At 42.0% G+C, this 19864-nt stretch overlaps 1 protein-coding gene across 5 annotated transcripts in view; it reads left to right on the forward strand.

Moving 5' to 3' along the window:
• crybg1a (crystallin beta-gamma domain containing 1a) overlaps positions 1-19864 on the forward strand; it is a 295651-nt gene that overhangs the window by 133819 nt on the left and 141968 nt on the right. The gene's annotated exons all lie outside the window — the stretch shown is intronic.

Consider the following 19864-nt stretch of genomic DNA (forward strand, 5'->3'; position numbering starts at 1 on the left):
TTTGTAGATGTTCGGAAATATAATTCCCTATAATTTAATTTTAATTTGTAATTGCTTTGTTCTCTGATTTCTCTTGAATTAAACCTGAATCTTATTAGCATAACTCAAATAATGGGCGACAAATGCACAAGACATTTCATAGACAGGGAAAGTACATGAACTATCATACTGGGCCAATGAAAAGACATGCTGGAACAATATACTGAGCTCTTGTGTTATTTACTGTCACTTAGTATTACCAGTAAAATGCTGATTTCAATGAACCTTTATTGAGAGCTTGCAGTAACTAATGCTTGTGTAGTGGGATAATAAAATCAAATGCAAGGCTGGTAACAAGTTTCCGTGACATACACATGTGCACACACGCACACACACCCTACCACACCCTACAAATCTTCACTAACCTAATCATTATTAAGCCACCTTAAAGGAGACTCCCTAAAAAACAAAACATAGGCATATTCATTATTGCCTTTCCTCTTGTAAATGTTGTTCTATTTCAGCCATCTAGCTGGGTAGATCACTAACTGCTGCCTATTTGATTGGATCTTTAAATGCTGCCTGTCTGCGTAGGTTGTTTCTAAGTAGTTAGATATATTTAAAGTAACTTCAATTCTGATTATATCTACTATGAATTTTAAAGAGGCTGGGATAATTTTGACTTTGTAAAAATTGGGAGAGATGTTTAAGGGGTGGACGGGCCAATATCACAAGGTTTGTACTATTGTCCAAAGGCTCAGTGCTAATGCTGTGTTGTAAAATGAAATAACTTAAAGTGTTTGCATAGATTTAACATGCCTTTTGCTTTGTCTGTCTCTTTTTCTGCTTGCTTTTTAGAATCATCTTGTTTTGGGGGGGAAGTGCTCATTACTTATGTGGGAACAAGCTTAGAGAAATTTCTGAGTCTAACCATGTAAAACAGTTCATCATAAAGCCAACCTAGTAAACTGACAGAAGCTGATTGACAGCTTCATAAAAGTTGAAAGACATAAATATGGTGCTATGGCATTAGAAGACAGAAGTGCAGTTTGTAGTAGCGGTGGATTTAAAACTTCCTAAAGGGAGATGTGAGTGCTGAAAGAATGAGATTTATTTTCTTGGGTGACCTGGGAGCATCCCCAGTAACTGTATTGCATTTTCTGACATTTTGGATCCTACTGTAATTCTGCCTTTCAAACTAAATGTGCCAGGCAATGGCCATCTCCAAGAACAGAGAGCCAACAACTCCCCTTGATGTTCATCAATGACTCCCCCATTATAAAATTCCTGGGGGGCGGGGGGATGCGGGGGGGTGGTGGCGATCACCATTGCCCAGAAACTCATCTGGTCCAATTATATAAAAATTGTGGCGACTAGAGAAGGTCAGAAGCTGGGTATTCTGTGGCCAGTGGCTCATCTTCTGATTCCCCAAAGCTTCTCCAGCACCTATAAGGAACAACTCAGGAGTGTGATGGAATGATGGACATTAATCCTTTCTAGCTTATTTAGAACAAAAGATCATACAGTTCTCCCAACAAGCAATCCGCTTATTGGGATCCTCATCCACTTGTCTACACATCCAACCCCTTCACCACCGGAATATTATGGCTGCAGTATACTATCTACAAGATGCACTACAGCAATTTTCCCAGGCTTCCTTGGCCGCAGATCCCAAACTCGTGATCTCCCACCAGCGAGAAGGATTACAGCAGCAGGTCTGTGGGAACACCATCAACTCCAGCTTCCCTTCCACATTCCATACCATCCTTACTTGGATATAAGGAAGACTTGCATTTATATAGCACCTTTTGGCAATGGAGGAGAAATGTCAGAGGAGGCTGGTGTGGTTGGTTGTATCAAAGGTTGCAGAGAAGTTGAGGCAGATGAGGATTGGTAATGCACTATGGTCACAGCCACAGAAGACATTAATGGCTTCAAAAGGAAGTTGGATGGCCACCTGAGAGAAATAGGCTTGCAGAGCTATGGGGATCAAGCTAAGCAGTGGAACAGACTGTATAGACTCAATAACATGGACTCAATGGGCTGAATGACCTTCTTCTGTGCCGTAAATAACTCTATGACTCTATGACTCAGGATGTCCCAACGCATTTTATAGCCAAGGAAGTACTTTAGATACATCGCCATTCCTTCATCTTCACTGGGTTGAAATATTGAAACTCCCTATCTGACAGCAGTGTAGGAGTACCTTTGCCACACAATCTACAATGGTTCAAGGAGAAAGCCCATCATCACATTCTCAAGAGCAACTAAGGGTGGGCAATAAATGCTGGCCTTGCTAGAGATGCCAACATCTCAAAAATTAATTTAAATAAAAATATTTTGCTGGAAGGGTTATTCTGAATATGAAAATAAACATACAGACTTCACTACAACTTTATAGAGCCCAGTAACATAGAAACATAGAAAATAGGAGGAGGAGTAGATCATTCGGCCCTTTGAGCCTGCTCCGCCATTCATTATGATCATGGTTGATCATCCAACTGTTCCCGCTTTCGCCCCGTACCCTTTGATCCCTTTAGACCCAAGAGCTATATCTAGCTCCTTCTTGAAAACATACAATGTTTTGGCCTCAACTGCTTTCTGTGGTAGCGAATTCTACAGGCTCACCACTCTCTGGGTGAAGAAATTTCTCATCTCAGTCCTGAAAGGTTTACCCCGTATCCTTAGACTATGACCCCTGGTTCTGGACTCCCCCACCATCGGGAACATCCTTCCTGCATCTACCCTGTCAAGTCCTGTTAGATTTTTATAGGTTTCTATGAGATCCCCCTCACTCTTCTGAACTCCAGCGAATATAATCCTAACCAACTCCATCTTTCCTCATACGTCAGTCCCGCCATCCCAGGAATCAGTCTGGTAAACCTTCGCTGCACTCCCTCTATAGCAAGAACATCCTTCCTCAGATAAGGAGACCAAAACTGCACACAATATTCCAGGTGTGGCCTCACCAAGGCCCTGTATAATTGCAGCAAGACATCCCTGCTCCTGCACTCAAATCCTCTCACTATGAAAGCCAACTTACCATTTGCCGTTTTTACCGCCTGTTGCACCTGCATGCTTACCGTCAGCGACTGGTGTACCAGAACACCCAGGTCTCATTGCATATTCCCCTCTCTCAGTTTATAGCCATTCAGATAATAATCTGCCTTCCTGTTTTTGCTACCAAAGTGGATAACCTCACATTTATCCACATTATACTGCATCTGCCATGCATTAGCCCACTCACTCAACTTGTCCAAACCACCCTGAAGCTTCTCTGCATCCTCCTCACAACTTACCTTCCCACCCAGTTTTGTGTCATCTGCAAATTTGGAGATATTACATTAAGCCTCACCCCAGAGACATCATGTTAATTTGTGAGCCTGACCCCATGTCAGTTGAGATTTAACTATTCTGAATAAACAACTTTTTTATTTTAAGTATCTTCAGGAGGAATAAAGGTGAAGTAAACATTGAAACAATACCACAGAATTGAATATGGAGAAATGAGTCAGATTCTAACATTAATCTTTTTTTTTTCTTTTAGATGCTTTGCATTTCAAACATGTTGTGACAATGACACTCCAATTTACTGTTGGTGATAATTACAGACGAATATAAGTTTGAATGATTTCTTTTGGCTGGTTAACATATTTGAAATAAATGGCTTCATGCCCTCCACTGAAATACAGGACAAAGTGTTCAACAGTGTTAAGCATTTGTCTGCAATTGTAATCACAGCAATCTCTGCCCCATATTATTTATTTTGCCTCTGTTGTAAAGATTTAATTTCTTCTGTTAGAAATAAAAATGTTTTTCTCATCACAATCATTAAAAAATCTATAATGCAAAAAATAATATGCTTTGCAGAAATGAGGGGCTGCATTTTGTGCTTTTGGATGGACCTGACTGGCTGCCTCCTGTCTGGGATTTGTAATCCCTTATACCTTATTACTATCACTCCTCATGATTCCCCACAGAGGTAGGCAGTTCTAATAAGGGTTTTGCAGGCTCTTTCCTTGGTTACTGCATGATAACAAAGAGATCTTCAGCACAAGACAGCAAACAAACTGAGAAGAACTTTCAAAGTTACAGAGCACAGCTATTATTAGAACTCTCCAACAAGGAGGCCAGTTGGTGACATCAGTCATCATGCAAGTAAATTTTGGTAAAATCGTAAATGCAAGTATCTCAGTGCAGTTCCTTTAATAAAAGTAAAACTCATCATCATTCCAATCCCACTTTCTATTTTATTTTCCTACCCTGGAAATTCTGCAAGTTAGGTGACAGGAATGCTCAAACAAAAACAATGTATTCATGTCAGGGAGCTTCCTCCTTATCACAAAAAGTGTCTGTAGCTTTTCTTGAAGAAAACAAATTTTCACATAGAATAACTGTTGAGAATGCTCAAGAAAGTTCTTTCCTACGACTTTTTGTATTGTAGAAACTTTGTTGTAGGTATCTAGCTGTTAAAAATAACTTAACTGGGGACAAACATTTGGTAAACATACCTGCAATTCCAACTCAGAAACGAATATCTCATCTAAAAATACTTCTGCCTCAAATTTGCAGACAACTGACAATGGGAGAAAGCAATATCTAACTGAAGGCTTTGAATGGCCTTTGGTCCCACATCCAACCAATCTGATTGACAGCCTCCAATTCTAGCAATTAAGTTGATTTTTCTGGTAAAACATTGTCAGCTGAAAAGGCTGATAGATGGCCTGTATTATAATCAGTAGAGATAGTCGATGGAATTTCTCCCACTGATGTAAATGAAGGGAGGAGTAAATTCCAGTCACAATCCTTAAATTGATTGTGATTCTGTGATCCTCTGGCACTTCATTTGATTCAATTTCAAAGTGAAACAGAATTTTGAAATCAATAATCTTTCACTATCCTTTTGCTACAACCCCCTTCTATGAAGAGGTGTTATTGAATGAGAGAAATAAAGTGCTTTTAATGCTATCTAATCATGTCGGAAGACTGCCAATTTCAGCATCATAACAGCACCTGACCTTGCTGCTGCTTCCGCTGCTCTCAGCCACAGCACCACCTCGCATCCCCCACCCCATACTCCATCCACACCCTATTTGGGGTGATCATGACTGGTAAACTCTGTCTCCGTTGACACAAAACTTGATTCTTTGAACTAATAAAAGAAAATGGGAAAGAGACAGGCAACAGGGTCAAAGGAACAGGTGGGAAAGGTAGCAAAGCTTTGATAAAAAGATCAACCTTCAGAAATTGCAGGAAACCAGCACCAGAATAGCTTGCTTCCAAAAAAAAGGCCAGAGAGTCAGAGGAATGTATGATACAAACTGCAAGGGAGATAATCAAGAATGTGAGAAATCTGAAGCTGGATCAAGGATGGATTTCAATAGTGTTAGCACACTAAATAGACAGGGAGGAGGTGAGAAAACGTGAAGACCCAGAAGAGAAATAAAGAATAATCAACAAGCAAATAAATCAAATGTGAAAAGGGATGCAAAACAGGAAAGAGGAAATAAAAGGTTTCAAACTAAATAACAAGAAAAGTGATTTAGTGAGTCACAACTACATTTCCAGCCCATCTTACCATATCACTTAGGAGTATGGAAAGATTGACTTTGAACAGATTCAGTGATGCGGTTTACACACTGTACTGGGCTCAGCATTGCAAATTTGGAAAGCCCTCATTTATCCCTGATTTCTTTTTATCTCATTTGACTTAAGTCTGAAGAAACCTTTCCTTAAAGAAAAATTTTGATGTGGCTGCTTCAGTAGCTTGGTGGTAGTGCTTTTGTACTGAGCTGGACAAAACAGGACATTCCCACACTCAGTCATTATTTTGTGCTGTTAGTTGATTTCAGCTGGATGATGGCTACTTCAGTTGGTCCTAGTGTCAACTGGGGGTATGCAGGAGATAAACCAGTTAGGCTCTTGATTGTTAACCAGTGACCCCCTACTCAAATGTACATATGTGTGGACATTGGGTGAGGAGAGGGTCAGGTTTAGCTGTGATGATTATCCTCTCTCCCACTACCATCAAATTACCTGCAGAGAACACTGCCTAGGCCAATATGAAGAATATCCATTTCATTGAAGTACTGGAAGACTGCTGTTGCTCATTGAACAGTACCTCAGGATTAATCATGGTCTTCAGGAGTTAGGCAAAGACATTGGAAAATATTACTGTTTGATTTGTTAAAATACTGTTGCCTTGCTCAAGAACCTGATAACAGTGCCCATAGCAAATCATATCCTATAAAATTGGAAGTCTGTGTTTTTACCTTTTAATCTCGCCTCACTCTCTCATTCTTCCTCCTCAGCATCTCTGCTGATATTGTAAATTGTAAATGGTTCCTTATGGCGTTTCCATATTAATTCAGAAATTTAGGCAGTAATTTTAACATAACCTGCCTAACAGGAATGGGACGGGCTCAGATTAGATGCATAAAGTACTTTCAAAGCTAACTGTTTCAACACTGCTGCTCTCCTCTTTCCTGGTTCGAGGAGCCCTGCCCCATTCCTGTTTCTAATCCCACAACTCGTCTTGTAATGTAGGTTACCAGATTTCCCTCACCATTCCATTCTGGCTATGCTTCAGGTAGAAGTCCATGGACCGCCTGATAGTGGTTGGCAACTGCCGAAGGATTGGCTGATTGGTGCAGATTGTTGGCTAGTTGCAAACTGACGACTGGCACCAAACTGGATGCTGGTGACAGGCTGTAAACTGACTATGACGTGGTTGCTGGCAACTTGTTGGAGCAATTGCAATTCAATGTAAATAAAAAATATTCTTTAGGGACATGCTTCTTTTTAAATTAAAACTGAAAGAAACAGAGTTAACAGGCCTGATTTTAACTCTTTGCAGGTGGGTAGGTTTGGAATGAGTTAAATCCTCACCCAACATTTCAAGTTGATCAACCTGAAAAGTTAACTCTGTATCTTTCTTGACAGATGCTACCTGACCTGCTGAGTATTTCCAGCATTGTCAGTTTTTATTTCAGATTTCCAGCAGCTGCAGTGTTTTGCTTCTTTTTAAAGTTTGTTCTTCATACCTGGATATATATTGCACTAGAGTGTGGCCAGCATGTTAGATGTCTGTACTATTTTATCATTGTTAGCACCTTTGGTTAGGTGGCTGACATTTTAGATTGAAGAACATGAGTGAGTTCCATTTCATATCTGAGTTATAACAACCTTTTATGAATATGCGCAAACTTAATAGATTAAATTGCTGTTTGTGTTTGGAGGGACGGTAGAAGACATGTGAAGAAGAGATAAAAACAACAAATGCTGGAACCACTCAGCAGGTCTGGCAGCATCTGTGGAAAGAGAAGCAGATTTTGCTTTTATTTATGTGAAGAAGAGATGTCCTTTTGAAAATGTACCACATGATGTTGAATTATATAGTTTTGTAAATAGCTGCCAAATACTGTATATGTAATTAGCTATGTTGAAGATGTCAGTAAATACCCAATTAGCTGTAATCATCCTCATCATTGTTAATAAGAATGAGAAAATAATAAACCACTTTTCTATGGGCTGACTCAGATCTCATTCATTACATGATCGGATGCTGCTGCTGTGCACAAGAATTTCTGATCACTACTGTTTACTACAACAGAACAAGGAGTATTCCAAACTTCAATATTATGTTTATGATAATAAAATGCTTCAGATATCTGACAGCTGATGAAGAATTTACTACTTATATGTTAGAACAAAAATAAAATGGGGCATATGTAAATCATCGCACTTACCAGTTGCAGTGAAGAGTGCCTTCAATTAGCCATAATCCTGTAATAAATACCCTGGACTCTGTATGCTATGGAACCCTTCAATGAGAAATACCACATTGAGACAAAAATGGTGGCTAGCATTCCCAGTGGTAGCATTTCTATTTGCTTGTGGAGGTACAAGGGGAAGAGTGCCTTTTGAGCTGGTGCCTCCAAAGGCAGCATTACCATCATATTTGCTTTGCGGTGCTGTCACCAAAGTCAGTAACCAGCCAGTCAGTAATCCCAAGGAACGACTGGAGCTTTCAGACCGATCCTGAAGGATCATTGCATCAGGTCACACACTCTCCACAACACACACAAACAAAAGAATTTTGGACTGGCAATTTTCCATTTATTAAATTATATTAAAGGAATCATCACACTGTACAAAAACAAAGGCAACAGAGGAGACTGCAACAACTACAGGGGGATCTCACTCCTTAGTGTCACGGGGAAGGCCTTTGCTGGGGTCGTACTTAAAAGACTCCATTTACTTGCAGACCAACTGTACCCGGAAGCATAGTGCAGTTTCCATGCTGGCAGATCTATTGTGGATATGATCTTCTCCATATACCACCTACAAGAGAAGTGAGGGAACAGAGTATACCCCTTTACCTTACTTTCGTAGGTCTCACTAAGGCATTTGACACTGTCAGCAGAGCAGGGCTTTACAAGATTTTGGGAAAAATTGGCTGTCCACCAAAGCTCCTCAGTCTCATCCATCCTTCCATGACAACATGCACTGCACTGTACAGTTTGATGGCTCCACTTCTGACTGTTTCCGAGTGAAGAATGGAGTGAAACAGGGTTATGTCCTAGCCCCTACTCTTTAGCATCTTCTCCATGCTCCTGACCTTCGCCTTCCCTGCAGATATGGAGGAAGTCTACTTGCACACTAGGTCAGATGGTAAGCTCTACAATCTATCAAGGCTGAAAGCGAAGACAAAAACACATCACGTCCTGATCAGAGAACTCCTCTACGCTGATGTTGCTGCCTTAGTCGCTCACATGGAAACTCAACTACAAAGACTCATGGACTGTCTCTCCCATGCCTGTAACTTGTTCTCCTTGACTGTAGTGTCAAGAAAACTGTGGTCATGGGACAAGTGTTGTATCTCCGCTCTTGATCACACTAAATAACACCCCACTAGAAGTGGTTAGCAAATTATGCTACCTGGGGTCTACAGTGACAGACAATCTGTCCCTTGATGCAGAGCTTGATACATGCATAGGCCGAGTGCGAAATGCTCATGGGATAACTCCAAGCTGACCCTTAGGACCAAGCTAATGGTTTATAAGGTCTGTGTTCTCAGCAACTTGCTGTATGGCTGTGAAACATGGGCAACTTACAGTTACCAGGAAAAGAAGCTCAATAATTTCCATCTTCACTGTCTGCGGTGCATTATGAGTATATCCTGGCAAGACATCACAACTGCAATAGTCCTCTCAAAAGCAGAGCTCCCAAGTGTGTCGACAGTAATTAAACAGCAGCGACTTCAGTGGATCGGCCACATCCGCAGGATGGAAAACGGTCGCATAACCGAGGACCTTCTGTATGGTGAGATAGCTGGGACCAAATGACCAGTGGGGCATCCAAAGCTCCGCTTCAAGGATGATTGTAAGGGCGACATGAAGGCCCTAAATGTCAACTATCACACCTGGGAGTCACTAACTAGCGAAAGAGTGAAATTGCGACTCAACCTGTGGACTGGTGTGCACTACACGGTAGTATAAGGATCTGAAAGGGTTTTTTTTTAATTTATTCATCGGATGTGGGCGTCACTGGCTGGGCCAGCATTTATTGCCCATCCTTAATTGCCCTTGAGAAGGTGGTGAGCTGCCTTCTTGAACCACTGCAGTCCATTTGGGGTAGGTGCTGTCAGGAAGGGAGTTCCAGGATTTTGACCCAGCGACAGTGAAGAAACGGCGATATAGTTCCAAGTCAGGATGGTGTGTGACTTACGGGGGAACTTGCAGGTGGTGGTGTTCCCATGCATTTGCTGCCCTAGTCCTTCTAGTTGGTAGAGGTCGTGGGTTTGGAAGGTGCTGTCTAAGGAGCCTTGGTGCATTGCTGCAGTGCATCTTGTAGATGGTACACACTGCTGCCACTGTGCATCTGTGGTGGAGGGAGTGAATGTTTGTAGATGGGGTGCCAATCAAGTGGGCTGCTTTATCCTGGATGGTGTCGAGCTTCTTGAGTGTTGTTGGAGCTGCACCCATCCAGGCAAGTGGAGGGTATTCCATCACACTCCTGACTTGTGCCTTATAGATGGTGGACAGGCTTTGGGGAATCAGGAGGTGAGTTACTCGCCTCAGGATTCCTAGCCTCTGACCTGCTCTTGTAGCCACGGTATTTATATGGCTACTCCAGTTCAGTTTCTGGTCAATGGTAGCCCTTAGGATGTTGATAGTGGGGGATTCAGCGATGGTAATGCCGTTGAATGTCAAGGGGAGATGGTTAGATTCTCTCTTGTTGGAGATGGTCATTGCCTGGCACTTGTGTGGCGTGAATGGTACTTGCCACTTATCAGCCCAAGCCTGGATATTGTCCAGTTCTTGCTGCATTTCTACACAGACTGCTTCAGTATCTGAGGAGTCACGAATGGTGCTGAACATTGTGCAATCATCAGCGAACATTCCCACTTCTGACCTTATGATTGAAGGAAGGTCATTGATGAAGCAGGTGAAGATTGTTGGGCCTAGGACACTACCCTGAGGAACTCCTGCAGTGATGTCCTGGAGCTCAGATGATTGACCTCCAACAACCACAACCATCTTCCTTTGCGCTAGGTATGACTCCAGCCAACGGAGGGTTTTCCCCCTGATTCCCATTGACCTCAGTTTTGCTAGGGCTCCTTGATGCCATACTCGGTCAAATGATGCCTTGATGTCAAGGGCAGTCACTCTCATCTCACCTCTTGAGTTCAGCTCTTATGTCCATGTTTGAATCAAATCTGCAATGAGGTCAGGAGCTGAGTGGCCCTGGCGGAACCCAAACTGAGCGTCACTGAGCAGGTTATTGCTAAGCAAGTGCTGCTTGATGGCACTGTTGATGACACCATCCATCACTTTACTGATGATTGAGAGTGGACTGATGGGGCGGTAATTCGCCGGGTTGGACTTGTCCTGCTTTTTGTGTACAGGACATACCTGGGCAATTTTCCACATTGCAGGGTAGATGCCAGTGTTGTAGCTGTACTGGAACAGCTTGGCTAGGGGCACGGCAAGTTCTGGAGCACAGGTCTTCAGTACTATTGGCGGAATACTGTCAGGGCCCATAGCCTTTGCAATATCCAGTGCCTTCAGTCGTTTCTTGATATCACGCGGAGTGAATCGAATTGGCTGAAGTCTGGCATCTGTGATGTTGGGGACTTCAGGAGGAGGCCGATATGAATCATCAACTCGGCTCTTCTGGCTGAAGATTGTTGCAAATGCTTCAGCCTTATCTTTCGCACTGATGTGCTGGACTCCCCCATCATTGAGGATGGGGATATTTGTGGAGCCAAATCCTCCAGTTAGTTGTTTAATTGTCCACCACCATTCATGGCTGGATGTGACAGGACTGCAGAGCTTAGATCTGATCCGTTGGTTGATATTTGGGACAGTGAAAGTAACACCTCCTGTTGTGATGATGATGTAAGAGATCACATGTGTAATGGGCTTGGGGAGAAGCAAGAAGCATCGTGAGAAATAGCAGCTGGACAGGCTTATGGAAAGTGTAAATAGTTAATGTAAATGCAATAAATGAGTTACTGTTAAGATTTACATTGAGTCCGAGAGCTCTGTAAACCAAGCTCAACCTAACATCTGAATGCTCGCAACAATATACAACAAACACGACGACCAGTTGCTACAGCAGCCTGGCAACAAGCGCCACCATCAAAAACGACAACTCACAGCGTTATTTGGCAGCTTCACGTGCAGCATTTGCGGTAGAACCTGCCTCTCAAGGATTGGCCTCATTGCAATCAGCAAAGGTGCACCTAGAGAAGACAACCTACCAAAATAGATTGTTTGCTGCGAGTCCATCATCTTTCGTAGATAGAGGGTTGCCAACCAAGGACAGGGAAGCTTAGAAAATTCATAGCTGTAAACCTTCCATTATACACTCGTGGATATATTTAAATTTACTTTGCTTGGGATATTTTATTGTTTAATATTCCAGCATTGATCCAGACGAGCCATTACCTTATTCTTGAATGTGAAGTCCTGACTGATGAGGTTGGCATGCTGGACATCAACACAAAATGTGGTCACCTTAGCCAATTGGATATTGTGCAGGGATGAGGGACTTCAGTTATGCGGAGAGATTAAAGAACATTGTTCCCCTGTTCTCCTTAGAACAGAGAAGGTTAAGGGTAGATTTAATAGGGGTGTTAAAAGTTATAAGGGGTTTGAATAGAGTAAATAAGGAGAAACTGTTCTCACTGGAGGACTGGTAACCAAAGGACACAGATTTAAGATAATTGACACAATAACCGGGGGGAGGGGAGATGAAGAGAATTGTTTATACACAGAATGTTGTTATAATCTGGAATATACTGCCTGAAAGGGTGGTGGAAGCAGATTCAGTTATGGCCTGGATTTTGCAGTGGAAATGACAGCGAAACTCAACGTTTGCTGTCATTGCTCCACTGAAACTGATAGCAACTTCTGGAGTTTACAGTTGTGAATAACACGGAAATCCAGAAGTTGCCATCAGTGTTCTCCAGAGGTTGCGCTGTTGAGGTGCCCCTCAACTGCAATCACTGGGACATCAGCTAAATTGACAAGAAATTCCCCTCTTATGCTGTTAGTCTCACCGTAAAAACCTTTGAAAGTATTATATGTATGAAGTGAGGTGGAACTTGGTTTTTAACTTCACAATTAGTGCTGAACATCCTCCTTGGCCCTGAAAAACTAATTTTACATTTGTGGAATGTCAAATTTCTTCACTATGATAAAATTCCACATATTTTTAATTTTTAAAAAAGTTTGTTTATCTTTATTTTAGCTGCTATCTTAATGCAATCATCATCCCTTTTTTGCTATATGAAAATATAAATTAAAAGTGAAGGAAATGCTTTTAACTTCCTGGTTTGCTGTGCGTGAATACTTCAATGGAATTAGCAGTTTACCTGCTTGCTGACACCACTGCTGCTGCATGCCTTCTTGATTTGCTGCTAAATTTAAACTGCCATCCAGAAAGGGGAAAACCACAATTTGGAGGATGCTAGTTCTTTGTGGGCAGCTTTCATCAAGGTCAGCAGTAAGTGCCGTGGCTTTGGTGCTGACTGCAAAATCTGGGCCAATAACTTTCAAAAAGCGAATTAAATACACAGTTGAAAAGGAAACATTTGCAGGGCTATGGGAAAAGATCAGGGGAGTGGGACTTATTTGATGGCTTTTTCAAACAACTGGCATGTGTATGATAGGCCGAATGGTCTCCTTCCGTGCTGTATTGTTCTATGAGTTTATGATTTATTTGTGTGTAATGTGGACAGGTTCACTTGTTGTAAGTACCATAGCACACATGTGCTTTTCTCTGTCTAGATTTGAGAGAGATCATTGTGAACAAATGGATACTATGAAATCTTTATAAATTTGTCAGTCTGACATAAAAATTCAGTTGGTGGTAATACTGGGCCTGATTTTAACCCATTCAAAATCCGTCCACTTGCACAGTTAACATGTGTGCTATGGTACTAACAACAAGTGAACCTGTCCACATTGCACACAAATAAATCATAAAATCATAGAACAATACAGCACGGAAGGAGACCATTCGGCCCATCATACACATGCCAGTTGTTTGAAAAAGCCATCAAATAAGTCCCACTCCCCTGATCTTTTCCCATAGCCCTGCAAATGTTTCCTTTTCAACTGTGTATTTACCCTTCTCCTAGTGGGCCTGATTTTAACTGTGCAAGTGGATGGATTTTGAATGGGTTAAAATCAGGCCCACTTGGAGAAGGGTGTGCTGGATAAAGCAGTTCAAGAAAGTGCTTGAAAGGTCCATTCTGCTTGACTTTGGCTGTTCATACTAACTGACAAGCAAGGAGAGGTGGTGGCGTAGGGGTGATGTCGCTGGACTAATAATCTAACAGCCTAGGCTAATGGTCTGGGACTATCGGTTTGAATGCCACCATGATAAATGATAAAAGTTGAATTCAATTAATAAATCTGGAATTAAAAGCTAGTCTAATGGTGACCATGAAACCATTGTAAAAAAAAATCTGGTTCACTAATATCCTTTTGGAAATCTACCATCCTTACATGGTCTGGCCTCTGTGTGACTCCAGACCCACTGCAATGTAGTTGACTCTTAAATACCCTCTGAAGTGGCCTAGCAAGCCACTCAGTTGATAAGGAATGGGCAACAAATGCTGGCAATGCCCACATCCCATGAAAGAATCAAAAAAAAAGATTTTGAGGTGATTTATGGCTCCTGCTTTAATATTATTCAGACATATAGCCAAGTGATTAGAGAATGTGAAGGGAGCTTCACCACAATAAATAATTATTGACATATTAAGAGATCATGGAATCCATAATCCATACTCCACTTATCTGCCTTCCCAATTATTCACTATAGGTTTTGCAGACAAAGCCTTGCATGAGACGTGACATCATGATAGCCTGCTAATGCCAACTTCACAGCCATACAAGATTAAATTCTATTGATATTATTTGTATTGGACTTGTTCACATTCCAATGTACTCGTTTATCATATGTTTACGGTTAAAATCTAAGGGTTCTTAATTAGCTGCTAATTTCCACTATTCACAAGGGGATGAAGCCTCTGGTACAGTGGATAATATTGTCATCAAAACGTTTAGCTATTAAATGTTACTTATGATAACATTTTCATCAGTTGCCTTTTGGAACAATTATGAACTACTATTACACAGTTCCATAAGTTTTATTTTCAGGGGGATTTGATGCATACGTGAGGGAGAAGGCAAAGAGAGATATAGGTGCAGGGTGGGAAGAGGTAATTACAGTGGGAGGAGGTTTGTGTGGAGTTTAAACACTGCATTGATCAGTTGGGCCAAATGGCCTATTTCTGTGCTGTAGATTCTATGTAGATTGATGTCCATGTCAATGTCAGCCTTTTTGTTCCAGCAGACTGAAGTTCAGGTGCCTGTGATTCAGCCTTGATTCATCCAAAATTCTGTGGTTGTGTAACTCCCTTTTCTATGTTGCTAGGCAACATGATCCATAGGCATTTGCAGTCTGTTAAGGAAGTTACTTATATCCACTGTCACTTACATAGACAACAATCTATGTAGACAGTGACATTACCATTGCACTGTCACGGTGAATCTTGGGTTCATAAAATGGCCCATAGATCTATTAGTTATTTAAGTTAGATACTTAAAAAGTTTTTTTCCATCTGTTAGTATTATTGATGATTGACTTCTACTGAACTGACTGTATGTTCAGGTAACTGTTGTGGAAAGTGCCCAGGCTTGAAACAGTTAATGTAATCCCCAGTGCAGTCTGGTGCTCACATCACACTCAGTGAAATATGCCTAGCTCATCATTAAACCACACCCTGTTCTCACCCTTAAGGCAACCACTTCATTGTTCCATTTTGACTAAATGCATTTCCCTGATGTGCCCAGGTCTGCAATTTGAGCATGAACTTGCGTCTAAATTGTCATAAAGAACACTACCTGCCAAGCATGAGGCACATGGACATTAAATTTCAAACTGTTGTTGAAGTGAGGAAAGGACTTGCTTTAAAAAATTGCCAGATCTACAATATCTACCCCTGTAATCTCCTGAGGGAAGGATCTCTGTAAATATTTCTTTTTTATTCATTCATGGGATGTGGGCGTGGCTGGCTAGGCCTGCATTTATTGCCCATCCCTAATTGCCCTTGAGAAGGGCAATATTCAATATTCCAAAATAAAAACAAGAAATGCTGGAACCACTCAGCAGGTCTGGCAGCATCTGTGGAAAGAGAAGCAGAGTTAACGTTTCGGGTCAGTGACCCTTCTTCGTCATTGACCCGAAACGTTAACTCTGCTTCTCTTTCCACAGATGCTGCCAGACCTGCTGAGTGGTTCCAGCATTTCTTGTTTTTATTTCAGATTTCCAGCATCCGCAGTATTTTGCTTTTATTCAATATTCCAAGACGTGATCAATAAAACTCCAGAACAGTTATCCATCTTCACATCACCATGACTCAATCCTGCGTACTAACCTTTTACGATTCATGCACTTGGACACCCAGACTCCTCTGCATCTCAGAGCTCTGTAATTTCTTAACATTTAGATACTATGATTCTTTTTTATTCTTCCTGCCAAAGTGGACAATTTCACATTTTCCCACATCATACTACATTTGCCAGGTCTTTGCCCACTCACTTAACCTATCTATATCCCTTTGTAGCCCCCTTACATCCTCTTCACAAGTTACTTTCCTACCTATCTTTGTGTCATCAGTAAATTTAGCAAACATACCTTCGGTCCCTTCATCTAAGTCATTTATATAAATTGTAAAAAGCACAGATCCTTGTTACACCACTCATTACATCTTGCCAACCAGAAAATAACCCACTTATGCCTGCTCTCTGTTTCCTGTTAGCTAGCCAATCTTCTATCCTTGCCAATATGTTACCGTCTACACCATGAGCGTTTATTTTTTGCAATAACCTTTGATGTAGCACCTTATCAAATGCCTTTTGGAAATCCAAGTACAATACATCCACTGGTTCCCCTTTATCCACAGCACATGTAACTCCCTCAAAGAACTCCAATAAATTGGTTAAACATGATTTCCCTTTCACAAAACCATGTTTACTCTGCTTGATTACCTTGAATTTTTCTAAATGTCCTGCTCTACCATCTTTAATAATATCATCAATAAAACCATTGATTAACAGAGCTACCACTCCACCTTTACCTAGCTTCCTGTCCTTCCTAAATGCCATGTACCCTTCAATATTCAGGTCCCAATCTATGTTGTCCTGCAGCCATGTCTCTATCAGATCCTACTTATTTATTTCTATTTGCGCTCTCAGTTCATCAGTTTTGTTTTGAATGCTACGTGAATTTGGATACAGAGCATTTAGTTTTGTCCTTTTATTATTTTTGTCACCTCTAGCCTTACCTGTTGATTTACTGTTAGATTTGTACACTCTGTCCCTTCCTGTCACAATCTGTTTATCATTTCCCATATTAATACCTTTCTCTCTTGCCTTGTCTCTACTCCTTGATTTACCATAGCTTCTCAAATTTGATCCCTTGCCCCCACTATTCAGTTTAAAACCCTCTCTACTTCCCTAGTTATGCAGCTTGATAGAACACCAGCCCCAGCAGGTGTAGACCGTCCCAATGGTATAGCCATCACTTTCCCCAGTACTGGTGCCAGTGCCCCACGAACTGGAACCCACTTCTACCACACCAGTCTTTGAGCCACGCATTAATTTCTCTCATTTTATTTGACCTATGCCAATTTGCATGTGGCTCAGGTAATAATTCAGAGGTTATTACCTTTGAGGTTCTGCTTCTTAATTTGGCGTCTAGTTCCTCATACTGACTATGCAGAACCTCTTTTCTTGTCCTGCCTATGTCGTTGGTACCTACATGGACCACAATGACTAGATCCTCCCCCTCCCACTGTAAGTTTCTCTCCAGCTCTGAGCAGATGTCCCAAACCCTGGCACCGGGCAGGCAACACAGCCATCTGGAATCTCGCTCTTTGCTGCAGAGAACAGTGTCAATCCCCCTAACTATACTGTCCCTTACTACCACTACATTCCTTTTTTGTCCCTCCACTTGAATGGCTTCCTGTACCATGGTGCCATGGTCAGGTTGTTCATCCACCCTGCAGCCCCCACTCTCATCCAAACAAGCTGAAAGAACCTCAAACCTGTTGGACAATTGCAAAGGCTGAGGCTCCTGCACTCCTGCCCTCTGGGTCCCCTTACCTGCCTCAGCTGCAGCCACGATCTCCTGTCCCTGACCACTGACCAAATCAGAAGATCCTATCCTAATGGGTGTGACTGCCTCCTGGTACAAAATGTCCAGGTAACCTTCCCCCTCCCTGAGGTGTCGCAGTGTTTGCAGCTCGGACTCCAGTTAAGTGACCCTGAGCCGAAGCTCTCTGAGCTGCAAACACTTACTGCAGACGTGTTTGTCCTGGATCACACTGGCATCCAGGAGCTCCCACATGCTGCAGCCATGACACATCACCTGTCCTGCTATCCTTAATGTGTTTTAATGTGTAATTAACTACTTAATTATTTTATTCAATTATTTAAATTAAATTAAAAGCTTACCTGTATACTCATCCCCGCGGCTCTCTGTTTCCCTGCTCTCCCTGTTGATTGTAATGGTATACGAATGACCAAAGCCCACATAAGACAGCAGTTTGACTGGCCAAAACTCCACAAAGGTGTGGTGGAGTACGGCAGGAGTTGCCACATGTGCCAGGTTGAGGGGAAACCCCAACCCACAGTGAAACTGCACCCCTAAGTCCTGTACCAGTGTTAGGAGGACCGGCCAGCAGAGGGCTGGTGAACTGTAAGGGACCCCTGCCGAGAAGTAAAAGGGACAGGCAGGCACAAGGCTGGCAAAAGGTTAGACAGGGAAGGGGGAAAAGTGACCAAGAGGGCAGGTTAAAGGAAGTCCAGGAGGAAATCCCCTACTGTCCAGTCAGCCAACCCTGAAAAATTTGAAAAGTTAGACCCCACATACTCCTACGTAAATGCAGACACTAGAAGCACCCCACCAGAGTTGCTAACAGCATTTACAGGAACCTGCAGAGACAAAGAAAGACCTGTAAGGGGCAGAGAAACCGTGAGGGTGATGCCTCACCTAGTCGAAGTGCCAGAGAGGAGCAGTAGAGTCTGCACAAATACCTGCAGGCAGGACAAAGGAGAGATTAGCCCAGAGGACAAAGGAGAGATTAGCAAAGAATCCTCCCCCGCAGTCAGAAATAAGAAAACCACCCATCCCCCTAAAGTCAAAAGCCTTTGCATGACTCAGCAAAGCAGTGAAGGAGAGTCCAGGATAGACCCACCCACTACTGCCTCTCCTGAGAAACAAAATTCCCTCAGGAGGAACAAAGACTCTGGGCAGCCATGGAAATGGGCAAATGGAAGAGAAACTTCCCCAAAAAAGAACCACATGTTTATTGGGATGCCAAAAAGGGATGATTTTAATAAGTTTTAGGATTTGTGAATAAATGAGAGAAATGCATGTTTTTTTTCTGTATCTTACCTTTTCTCTTGACCCTTTTAATGAAATGTGCTTTTCTCAAATCGCATTTAATTCCACTGGGTGTGGAGGTGTCATGCAAGCCCCCACCTGCCAAGCATGAGGCATATTAATTTTGCCACGAGGACATTAAATTTCAAACTGTTGTTGAAGTAAAGAAAGGACTTGCTTTAAAAAATTGCCAGATCTTAGCTGGAATGATATTTGAATATTAACAGACAGTGTTTGGAAGGACAAAGCAGCCATTTCCTGACACATTCAATCCACAATGGACTTTTGATCACCACACGTTGAAGGTGGAGGAGCTTGCATTCCTGTTTGACTGCTAAGGTGGCCGAATACACAAACGGACATGGTCAAACCAGCTAGTCACATGACTAACCTGCTGGGCAACCTGAGTTTTTTGAATTTGTACAAACAGTTTGGGCAGAACGTAGATTGCTCCTGGACTGAGAACATCTCTCCTGGCTTTGCTCGCCACAGCCTCTCCTGTCTGTCTGCTCCCATCTCTTTCTCACAGAACTCCAAATTCACTGAAGACACATGAACCCCAAGAGAGAAAAGTCTCCTATAGCGAACAAGGTTTAAGAAGAATACTGGGCCCCAACAAAAAGCAAGATCTATTCACAATAAAGGACACTTAAGTGAGCTTGAAGAACTGTAACACAAAAAACCTCCTCAGATATTGCCTCCAACTTTTCCACTTTATTTCTTCTGTTTTCTTTCTGTCTCTACCTGCATGTGTGTATCGAGTGTGTATGCCAGCATGGCATTTTGTGTACCTGCAGGCACTAACTGAATTAGAATTTAAGTTTAATAAAATTTCATTTTTCTTCTTTAAACCTGAGAAAACCTGTTGGGCTGGTTTCTTTGCCTGATAATTGGAAAGTGATGAAAAAGAATTCAC

Source organism: Heterodontus francisci, chromosome 3 (assembly GCF_036365525.1).
Source record: "Heterodontus francisci isolate sHetFra1 chromosome 3, sHetFra1.hap1, whole genome shotgun sequence".
NCBI lineage: Eukaryota > Metazoa > Chordata > Chondrichthyes > Heterodontiformes > Heterodontidae > Heterodontus > Heterodontus francisci.